Source organism: Felis catus, chromosome B2 (assembly GCF_018350175.1).
Source record: "Felis catus isolate Fca126 chromosome B2, F.catus_Fca126_mat1.0, whole genome shotgun sequence".
Lineage (NCBI taxonomy): Eukaryota > Metazoa > Chordata > Mammalia > Carnivora > Felidae > Felis > Felis catus.
Window position 1 is genome coordinate 18,380,611 of NC_058372.1, and position 11,572 is coordinate 18,392,182.

At 42.7% G+C, this 11,572-nt stretch overlaps 1 long non-coding RNA gene across 1 annotated transcript; it reads right to left on the reverse strand.

Moving 5' to 3' along the window:
* Positions 1-1,632: 1,632 nt before the first annotated feature.
* LOC109500138 lies at positions 1,633-8,504 on the reverse strand. The gene is made up of 3 exons (XR_002157773.3): positions 8,335-8,504; positions 4,004-4,254; positions 1,633-2,585 (listed from the first exon to the last, which is right to left on the reverse strand). It is a non-coding gene; the product is annotated as an uncharacterized LOC109500138 (long non-coding RNA).
* Positions 8,505-11,572: the final 3,068 nt, after the last annotated feature.

Here is an 11,572-nt window from a genome sequence, read left to right on the forward strand (position 1 = left end):
AATTATGTAAGTTCTTCATATAGTAGAAATATTAACCATCTTTTTGACATAGTAATTCTGAATATTTTTTCCATCTGTGGATTTATTACTATTTTTTCCGTTTGATACAAGGAAGTTTAAATATCGTATTGTCAAATCTATCCATCTTTTGCTTTGCAAATTTTGTGGTTGCTTTGAAATTGAACAACTTCAGATGGGAAGTTTTTTTTTAACCCTTTGTTCTATTATTGAAGTGTAATTGACATACAATATTATATTGGCTTCAGGCGAACAATGGATTGATCTTAACAATTCTCACCCCCACCTCCAGTGCCCCATCCCCAGCAACCACCACGCTGTAGTCTGTATTTAAGAGTCTGTATGTTTTTTTGGTTTGTTTGTTCATTTGTTTTGTTTTTTGATTCCACGTATAAGCGAAATCGTGTGGTATTTGTATGTCTGTGTGACTTATTTCACTTAGCATAACACCCCCATATTATTAGCTCTAAAAAAGTTTTTCAGTGATTTCTGTAGGGACTGGAGGTTTCCTTTTTTGAAAGACAACTCCTACTGACCAAGGTGATTGACCAGGAGGCACTAGTGAGGCCACTCTACTAATCAGGCTGAAAAATTTCTTGAAATTCCAGATTACCAGGTAGAATCTCTGGGGTGGTAGGCAGCCTTCCTTGCCCCCTTCAAAATACAAAAAGCACAGACCCCTCTTACTCATCACAGTGCAAATTTTGTCCCCAGGATTGGCAAGCTCTAACTGGGGTCATATTGACCTATGCATTGTCAGATAAAGATAGAAAGCATGTAGATTACCTTCTTCACGGTGCCTTGACCAAATATCAATCCCCATGGCACAAAACTATCGCATATGACACTTATATGTCCTATGAAAAATGAATGGGCCAACTGTTTTAAGTGGAAGCTTATTTAAAAAAATTTTTTTAATCTTTATTTAATTTTGAGAGGGAGAGAGAGAGAGAGAGAGAGAGAGAGACAGAGAGACAAAGTGCGAGCAGGGGAGGAACAGAGACAGAAGGAGACACAGAATCCGAAGCAGCCTCCACAGAGCCTGATGCAGGACTCGAACCCATGAACTGTGACCTGAGCTGAAGTCAGATGCTTAACTGACTGAGCCACCCAGGTGGCCCTTAAATGGAAGCTTATTGACAAGAGTTCGAGTCAGCCTACACGTGCACGGAGTTTTCTAGGGAAGCCAAATATATAGTGTTGAAGAGCAAAGTCCTAAAGCCATTACAGGTGGGACAGAAACCAAAGACAGGAAATTTGGGTTTGAAGGTAGCTCACTGATACTTTTGTGTGGACTTAGGTCAGCTTGTGTTTTGGTTCCTTGGTTTCTTTATTTGCTGCCTCTAGTTGTCATTTCTTTATGTTCTCTCTCTAGTTGCCTTTTCCTTCTAGAAATGTTCAGAATTTTCTCTGTTAAGTGATAGTGAATGTGTGTATAGAAAGCAGTCCTTGGGGCGCGTGGGTGGCTCAGTCAGTTAAGCGTCCGATTTTGGCTCAGGTCATGATCTGGTGGTTTGCGGGTTAGAGCCCCACATCAGGCTCTGCACTGACAGCTTGGAGCCTCCTTGGAATTCTCTCTCTCTTCCTCTGTCTCTCTCTCTCTCTCTGCCCCTCCCTTGCTTGTGCTGTCTCTTGCAAAATAAATAAATAAACTAAAAAAAAAAAGTTTACACAGAAAGCAGTCCTTGCCAAAATACAAGGTAATCTACGACAGCAAAACATTTCTTACTTCATCAGTGTCTAAAGAAGTGCACACTCACCTGGACATTTTAATACAAATGAACACACTTTCCCTGAATGTTGACCCTGTGCCTGGCTTTGTCACGGGATGCTTTATTTATTTTCTCTCTTTTCTAGCAGTTGTTCACTAAACTAGATGAGCAAACTCGATCTCTTCTCAAGTCATCTTATACGATAATAACAACACATTACACACACACAAAAAGGGTCTAGCAAACATTTTTTTGTCTTTCCATATTCTCCCCTGACACACTCATGCGTCTCTTTGATGGCACCATGTGGGATAACTTTGACATTCAGACCATCAGCAATGAATGGAAGCTGACAACATGCTTTAACCTAAATTGTAAAGACTCTTCTCTGGCTATTCAAGTCAAAACCAGAGTTTACATAACCACCTAGCACGGTTTCTGGTTATGTAAAATGTGACTGAGTTTCTGAATCCTAGATCAAAAGCTTCCTCCACATGAATGGTTTCGCGAGGGGGGAACGAAACCCCAAGACCGAGCCGTGCCAATGAAAGCATGGATCATTTCACATTTTGCTTTTGTGACAGAGCAGAAAGTAAAGACAAATGAGGAATAGGCATGGGGCACATCAGAACATCAGGTCAGTGGAAAAAATAAGCCTGGAAAATGTGGGGGAGAGGAGCAAATGACTCAAAGGAAAGTCACGAGGACCTGGCAAGCTTTCAAGAGAAGCTCAACCATCGGGGACGAGAGATGCCGGCTTCGGGTTCAAACAGCTCCAAAGCGGTACATTCAGTTCCTCGGGTGTTTGTTGAGCATTTACTAGGAAGTGCGCATCTTCTAGGTCCAAAGTGCCGGCTGTGGGGAAGGTATAAAGAATAACGTGATTCTGTCCTTGAGTTCAAAGAGCTTGTAAAGGTCTGAAAACGCAAAACCTTCCCAGGGGTTAAGAAAACATAAGAAGAGTTGAATATGATGAATATAATGATGTGATATGGTATGATATAAGAATGATAATGCCCCAAATATAAGAGAATAAACATAAATATTATGGGATAGGGAAGATAGATCCTCATGGTGAATCAGAGACGGGCATTGAAATAATGGGGACAAGTTGGGCAGATGGAGGGAAGAAATAGGGTGTTTCAGGAAGGAGTAGATGCTGGGCAAAGTCTTAAAGATGAGGACAAGCACTGTAAATAAAGCATGAGTGCATGGTTGGGAGACCCACCCGGCAGGGGTGAAGGGTGTGTGTTGTGGCCAGATTAAGGGTGACGTTGAGCGAAGGGTTTGACCCTGAGGCCATCGGCAACAGAAATAAAAAAGTCAGACTTGTAGTGACACCTGACATTTCATAAGGGTACGGTGTTTGTTGAGTGATGAAAATTGAGCAGAAAAGTGAAATAAAAACCCGGCACTTGCGGGTAATAAGAGTCAGTGGACACGGAATGCATCATGTAACCAAGGGCAAATCATTAAGTTCTATGGGCCTCAGTATTCCCACCTGTAAAATAGGAATAATGACCTATATAATAGGGTCATTAAGACAATAAAACTGGGATAAAATATAAATGTACTTATAAAACATAATGCAAATGTAAGTTATTAGGGCAGTGCTGTGAGGAATGTAGGCAGCCGAGACTTTGAAGTCAGATAACCTTGAGCAAAGATTCTTGCTCCTCGATTTACTAACTTCTTGCCCTTGGGCAAATTATTTAACCCTCTTCAATTTTATCATTTTTCAAATTGGGGATAATAATATCTATCTGCAGGGCTTCAGTAATTAGAGCAAAAACATAGAAAGTGCCTGTGCCTCGCATAAAACAAGTCCTTAACACAAAGGTAAGTATTGTTATAATTCAGCCCTTGCCAGACGTAGCTGGCTTGTTATGAAGGAAGATTTGTCTACTGGTTTTCTATGAATGCAAGGAAATTGAGCAGAGGTTAGATAACCTATTTTAGATGGTTGAGTTTGAGGGGTAAGTGAGACAGGCTAATATGTATCCCTTAAAAAACTAGGTCAAGGGGAGACCATAGCATAGGTGACTCCAGATTTCTATCAGAGGGGCATATGCTGGCAATTTAATTATAAAAGGGGCCGTGACGTTGAGGGCTTGTCTTGAACTTGCTTTCACATGGAAATCATGCATGCTTCTTCATGGGAGGCTTGGAAAACTGATGAAGATTATGGTAATCTTAAAGCTCCCTGAAGATACCACGGTCCTAACCCGCACTTAGAATGGAAATGTACAAAGAACAGAAGACCTTTCACTTACCAGGAAGACACTGAACCATATGCATATATGCTAACAATCCAAGTGGTATCTAAGAGCTGGGTAACACTAAGCTGCTCAGTGTAGAGGCTCCTCTGTTTGTTTTCTTTACTCTTCTCCCCTATTATGATCTGTTGCAACGTTTCTGGGTTTTTTTTGCTTCTACTGGCAGCTTTTTGAGATTTCTCTTCGATATTTGATCTCCTGGATGACTTTTCCAGTTTCTTTAAAAAAATTTTTTTTTAATGTTTTACCTATGTTGAGAGAGAGAGAGAGAGAGAGAGGAGAGAACAAGTGAGGGAGGGGCAGAGACAGAGGGAGACACAGAATCTGCAAAGCAGGCTCCAGGCTTTGAGCTGTCAGCACAGAGCTGGACACAGGGCCTGAACTCGTGAACCACAAGATCATGACCTGAGCTGAAGTCGATGCTCAACCGACTGAGCCCTACAGGCGTCCCTCCTTTTCTAGTTTCTTGCCTTATTCATCCTATTATAGGTACATTCTGCAAGAATTTTGGAAACCTGAAATGTAGTTTTAATCTAAGAATTTAGACTGTTAATCCTCTCAAATCATATTTCTTGTTTTCTGTTTCTTCATAGCTTCTTATTGTTATTTTCTTAGATCTCTCTTTAGAATAATTAGATTTTGAAAAAAGTGTCTCTTCTGCTTTGGGAATGTTCTGTTTCCTCTAGATTATTTTGCTTAGCTCTCTTGGTCATTTTCCTTGGGGTTGCTGTGTACTCTTTCCAGACCTGGTCCTTGGTTGTGTGTTTGCATCTAAGAAAGAAATCTTGGGCGGTTGGTTTAAATTTCCCCCACTGTTGTGTGTATAAATATGCCAGGTTTTCCCACTGGGAAATTGGTATACTTCATTTCATGGGGAAGGTCTTACTCAGGAGTACCAACCAGTCCCCCTGATGGAACTTTCCTCAGGTAGTTTGTTCAGTGGCTTTGTGAAGGTGTTAAGGATATTTTGCCCTTAGGATAATCTGCTGCCTGAACATGAGGGTGCGGAGAGAAGAGGAGGATGAAAATTTGGGCTGGGGTGTGTGCGCAGTTTGCAGATATCGTGTTAATCTCCGCCTTCTCAATCTCACCTGGGTAGAATCTGCCGAATCTGAGCCAAGAGCCCTCTTCGGGGCTTGGCATTCTGTGGGGCCGACTTGATGCTAATCCTTTTCTCCTGTCTTAGAAGATGTGGCTTCTTATATTTCTTTCTTTCATCTGCCTGCTATTATCCACTTTCTATGTTTCAGAAATTTGTCAACATTGGTTGAAATCTCTCCTTTGTTTGGTGATTGTTCTATTTCTTTTTACAGCCGGTTCATTTTTGCCCCTCCGTACTTTTCTTTGGGGTCTCTTGGGAAGGACCAGGGCAAATCCATTTGTGCGGTCTGCACTTGGGACTGGTTGTACTACAGGAAGTATTTTCCACCCCAAACTGCAGCCTTGTCAGGCAGGTGTGTCATTTTTATTTCATGAAGACACATTGGGTCACTATGATTATGTAACTGATCTTAAGGTCACATAGTTGGCAAGTGATTAGACTGAGATCTTATTTCTTACTAAAGGGGAGATGTGAAGAAACCATTTTCTCAACACATATAAGAGAGAGTTACTCTTTCACAGGATATTGGAAGACGGCTGGGCCTCGAGAGAGATAGAAGATGGGAAAATGTGTGGGTGGGCTCTACAATAAAAAATGTAGGAGTTTCATCCTGACCTTTCCGCTATCTACATGGCCTTTGGCCTGTTTCTGTATCTAGAAATAAGAGGGTTTGACAATCCAGTTGGTACTACTTCTTTTACATAGAACATTCTAGAACTCTCTTGAGTTTTGTTGCAGCTTTTGAGAATTTCCTAATTGTTCATTCCCAAAGGAAACAGAATCATCTCTTTTTTTCCCCACACAAAAAAGTCAAGATGAAACAGAAAGAAACCTCTACAAACGTAGAAAAAGCACAAATTCTTGGTAATCAAAAGGCATTTATGAAGCACCTGCACGTGCGAGGTACGATATGCCTTGGGATCCCACCTCTTCTTCAGTGGGGGGCAGTGGTGGATTTCCTGAGAAGCGAATGAGACTTAGGCTTCTGGGCTCTTCACCTGCACACGCCACTTCCAAAATTTTATTTTTACATTTGTATTCTGAAAGAGGGACCTCAAATGGTATAAACTTCAGGGCCTGTAAAACCTGCATCTTCCCACTGTTAGCAGGAGGGTGGCGTGGCAGGGGTAGGGAGAGAGGTAGAGTATCAGCTTCCCTGTGGTGTGGTGGCCTGATAAAGCATAGCCCAGAAGGAAACAGGAAACTGACAATTATCTGGGGAGTGTGATTTGTGGTGATAGCCAAGTCAGATAATTCAGACGCCATGTTCAGTTCAGTCTTGATTGATCTTTGTGGATCAGTTCTCCATTGCGATGACTAACTCAACTTCCTTTTCAGGACACCAGGTTTATGTAGATGCCAATAGGCTGCCCTCACCAGGGCAAAGCTGGGAGGCGTCCTCCAGGAACTTCTGTCTTCTTTATTTGGGGGGGAAAGTGCTGAAAGCTGAGGACCAACCAGAACATTTTAAGTCGGAAATGCAAAGTGGAAGTTCTCTGCATTTAGTTGTTGCTGGCCCCAAGGGAGTAGCTTAGCTGAAATGCGGTAGGATGTTTTCTCTTGGTAGAATACAAGTTTGAAAAATACCTCCCATGCATGAGAATCTTCTAAATGCATCTCTGCTTACAAGCGAGGCTGAGAGAATGAATTTCACTCCAGAATTTCCGCTCATTTGAAAAAGAAATTCTTAGGAGGTTTGCTAGAAAATTGGAAAGGGGGCAAAGTATATTGAAATATGTATTAAGAGTGTGCAAAACCATCAGGCTCCATGCCTGGCAAGTAGGATCATGATAACCAAGATAAATAGGAAACTAAAGGTGGTAGGTTTTGTATAAAGCCATGCCGAACAGAGTTTGTATTTCTGCTTTTCCTCAACTGAACTACCCAACCTAAGGTCAAATATTAAGATTTTAAGACAATGTTCCAGGGATATTTTTACATAGTGCTTGGGGAATTGATGGTTATGCAATTCATTCACGACCATATGTGAGGGCCTGCCATTGCCAGTGTCTTGGTGAGGAATCTTTTGCTTATGGGTGTGAGAACCCGGAAGCCAAATCAGCTTATGCATGAAGGTAATTTATTGGCTCACAGAACTGAGGCAAGATGGGTTTCTAGCAGCTCGAGCAATGCAATTAGGATGGGATTTTCCCACCTTTTGCCACGTGTGGGTGTGAATGGAGGTGACTGGATGGCTACGGCAGCTGTAGCCCAAGTTGATTCCCTGAGGTACCAAGTTTAGGAGATGCTGTGGAAACAGTTCAGAGAAGATTTTGCATTGAAAAATGTATCAGGACTCTACATGATGGAAGTCATAGAAAACCCAAGTCAAATCAGCCTCAGCAGAAAGAGAATGTATTGGGGGCGCCTGGGTGGCTCAGTCGGTTAAGCGTCCGACTTCAGCTCAGGTCACGATCTCGTGGTCCGTGAGTTCGAGCCCCGCGTCGGGCTCTGGGCTGATGGCTCAGAGCCTGGAGCCTGCTTCCGATTCTGTGTCTCCCTGTCTCTCTGCCCCTCCCCCGTTCATGCTGTGTCTCTCTCTGTCTCAAAAATAAATAAACGTTAAAAAAAATTAAAAAAAAAAAAGAAAGAGAATGTATTGGCTCACATAACTGGGAGCCCCATGGAGGGTTTGACTGGGGGTGCAGCTTGCTTTAGAGCTCAGTGTCTAGAAGGTTCCCCCCCTTGGCGTTGTTTTCTGGAACTGTCAGCTGCCTCCACAATGAAGCTCCTTTCATGGAGTAAGACGGTTGCAGCAACCAACGCTCCACATCTTCACATGATCAAGTCTAGAGAAAGTTCTAGAAAACTCTAGAGTTCCAGAGAAAGAGTGAAAACTTTTCTTCTGCTGGGCTCCTATTATCCTTGAACACATCATTTTACCGGGCTGATGGTCTGCCGTGACTGGAGTAAGCCTATCATAATCTGTCCCTGGAACTGAGCCAGCCCCTGGAGATAATGCCCCCCAACCCACCCAACTGAAAATGGGGCTCTGTAATCGGGAGAAGGCGTGGATATCGGGCAGCAAACAACAGATGCCTGCGAGTAAGCAGATGTCCATGACAAGGGCTATGTTTTGTTAGCGACCAGACATTAGCAGAGAGAAAAAAAAAAAAGGCAAAAGATAAGATGTATTTAGTGAGGATTCCCCAGAGAAACAATCAATAGAGGCTACATACATACGTATACCTCCTGGAATGAGATTTATTATAAGGAATTGGCTTACCTGGTTATAGAGGATGAGAAGTCCCACGCTCTACCGTCTGAGCTGGAGGCTCAGGAAATCTGATGGCATAAATTGCAGTGAGGTTTGAAGGCCTGAGACACAGGAGAGCAAGCTGATAGTGTCAGTTCCCATCCAAGGGCAAGAGAAAGTAGACTGATGTCTCAGCTCAAGTAGTCAAGCACAGAGAGAGAATTCAAACTTCTTCCACTTTTTTTTTTGTTCTGTTTGCGCCCTCAGCGGGTTGGAGGAGGCCCACCCACACCGGGGAGGGCCATCTAATTTACTTGGTTCACTGATTCAACTCAGTGCTAACCTCTTGAAACAACCTCACGGACACATCCAGAAATATTGTTTAACCAGATTTCTGGGCATCCCATGGCCCAGTCAAGTTAATGCCTAAAAAATAAACCGTCACAGAGGGGACGGGAGGAAAGACAAAAATGAGCATTTATAATCGAGTGCCTACTATATTAACTAAGGGTCAAACATTTTTTTTTTTAAACGTTTTATTTATTTCTGAGACAGGGAGAGCCAGAGCATGAACGGGGAGGGTCAGAGAGAGAGGGAGACACAGAATCCGAACAGGCTCCAGGCTCTGAGCTGTCAGCACAGAGCCCGACGCGGGGCTCGAACTCACGGACCGCGAGATCATGACCTGAGCCGAAGCCGGACGCTCAACCGACTGAACCACCCAGGCACCCCAAGGATCATTTTGAAATCCGCCCAACAACCCTAGTGGCTGAAGAGATGATGCATCCTACCCAAGAACACGTGGCCAGAGTTGACGGCGACCGCATTCTAAGGCAAGGAGGCCGATTTCCAAGCCCGTCAGTAATGCTTTGCTGATGTAAGAGCATGAAACTCTGGATTTGAATTACACAACGAATGACGTACGCTACGTACATATTTATCATCAAGCCGGCAGCTCTCAGGGCATCTGCGAGGTCTTCTCTGTTCCCGCTGAAAGTCACGTTTTTCCAGCGATTTCGACCACAATAGCACACCACAACAGATTAAATGCAGAGCAGACCTGAGAATCCACCTGTCTCCTGTTAGGCCAGATATCAAATAGATCTGCAAAAAAAAAAAAAAAAAAAAAAAAAAGTAAAACTATGATGCTCTTCTCAGAAAATTTTCTTGGGTTTTGGAAAATACAGTCATTTTTTCCGCACAAAATTTATGTTGCATATATTAACATATGATGGGCTTATTGTAATTATTTTTTAATTTCTCATTAATTAATTAATTAATTAATTCAGAGAATCTCAAGCAGACTCCATGCCCAGTGTGGAGGCTGCAGTGGGGTTTGATCTCATGACCCTGGGATCATGACCTGAGCTGAAATCAAGAGTCGAATGCTCAACCGACTGAGCCACCCAGGTGCCCCATTATAGTTATTTTAAGTGATTTACTAAGTTAAAAAATTTAAAAATACTCTCTAATTTCTAATATGGTAAATATCAATAGGTGTAAGCTCTGCAAACAAAAGCCGTTTGGGAGTCTCAGTAAATCTTTAGAGTGTGAAGAGACACTGAGACCCAAAAGTTGAGAACTGCCACATTTATAGCTCCTAGGTCTCAGAAAGCAATCCTCAGCAGAAGTCTCCAGATGTTTGACCTGCCCTCGAGACCTCCCACAGCAACGCTGCTTTGAAAACAATTGGACTTTGTCTCGTAAAACTAGATGGGTCGATTTTCCGCGGTAACAATAACCTGAAAACTAGAGCATGGATTCTTTTTTTTTTTTTCAATGAGGTATAATTGACATATGATATTATACACCATAAAATATGTCATGCTAGTAATGATTCAACGTTTGTATATATTGTGAGATGGGCACCACAATAATTCCAGTTGACATCCACCACCATCCATAGTCATACTTCTCTTCTTGTGATGAGAACTTGTAAGATTTACTCTGTTAGCAACTTTCAGATTGGAGCCTGAGTTCTTGATAGCCTTTGATTAGCCACTGGGTTCCAAGCACTTTCCTACCCAAGTTTACTTTTAAGAAAGACACGGTGCTTGATCTGTGTTTTGGAAATGGAATAACTGACACAGGACTTGGCCAAGTAGGTCGAGAACATCATGTGCCCAAGGCAGCGGTAGGATCACAGCGGGATCTCCAGTTGACCTTTGAACAACGTGGGCGTTGGGAGCATCGACTCCCCTGCACAGTTGAAAATCCACATATAACTTTTGAGTCCCCCAAACTTAACTACTAATAACCCACTGCCGACTGGATACATTACTGATAATAAGCAGTTGATGAACACGTGTTTTGTATGTTATAGGTATCAGATACCATACCCTTACAATAAACTAGGCTGGAGAAAAGAAAATGTTGTTAAGAAAACCAGAAGGAAGGGGGCCTGGGTGGCTCAGTCGGTTAAGCATCTGACGTCAGCTCAGGCCATGATCTCATGGTTTGTGAGTTCGAGCCCCACTTCAGGTGAACATGAGCTCCATGCTGGGTAAACACAAGTCCTGCTTCCGTGAGCCCCTCTTCTCTCCCTTTCTCTCTCTCTCACTCCCCCTCTCTCTTTCTTTCTCTCCCTCTGCCCCTCCTGGGATTCTCTGTCTCTTTCTGCCCCTTTCTCACTTCTCTCTCTCTCAAAAAGAAAGAAAGAAAGACGAAACTCATAAGGAAGAGAAAATACATTTACAGTACTGTACCATATTTATCAAAAATATCCACATGTAGGTGGACCCCCACGGGCCAAACCCATGTTGTTCAAGGGTCGACTGTGTACTTTTCCAGTGAGAAGAGGCCCAGGAAGAGCTGACACCCACCATGAAACAGATGACTCTAGCACAGGGTGTTGTAGACTTTAGGTCGACTTTTCACCTTTACTCTCTATTCCCTTTGCTTTGCCTGAGAGGGTCACAGAGAGTCAAAGCAAGTCTCAAGAAAGAATAGGAAGCTAAAGACCAGGCAATCCACAAATTAGATAATAGTTTCCTGAATAACCAAGAATTGTGGGTATTTGTAGATGGAGAAAACTGGCAGATGCTTAGGCTGTTTTATGAAAGCGCTATCTAATGGCCAAAGCTCTCTTAAAGTTTCCTAACAATCGGGGGTATTATTTTCAGCTTAGACAGTTCGTAATTTAAAATTATTAAGAATGGCTTAGCCTTCAAAGCAAATTCCAGATTGTTTAATTAGTCATGCAAAGTGCTGGATGTTACTCATCTTACAATAAAGCGGAACTGCTTCTTAGCTTCCAGCTAAACGGAGC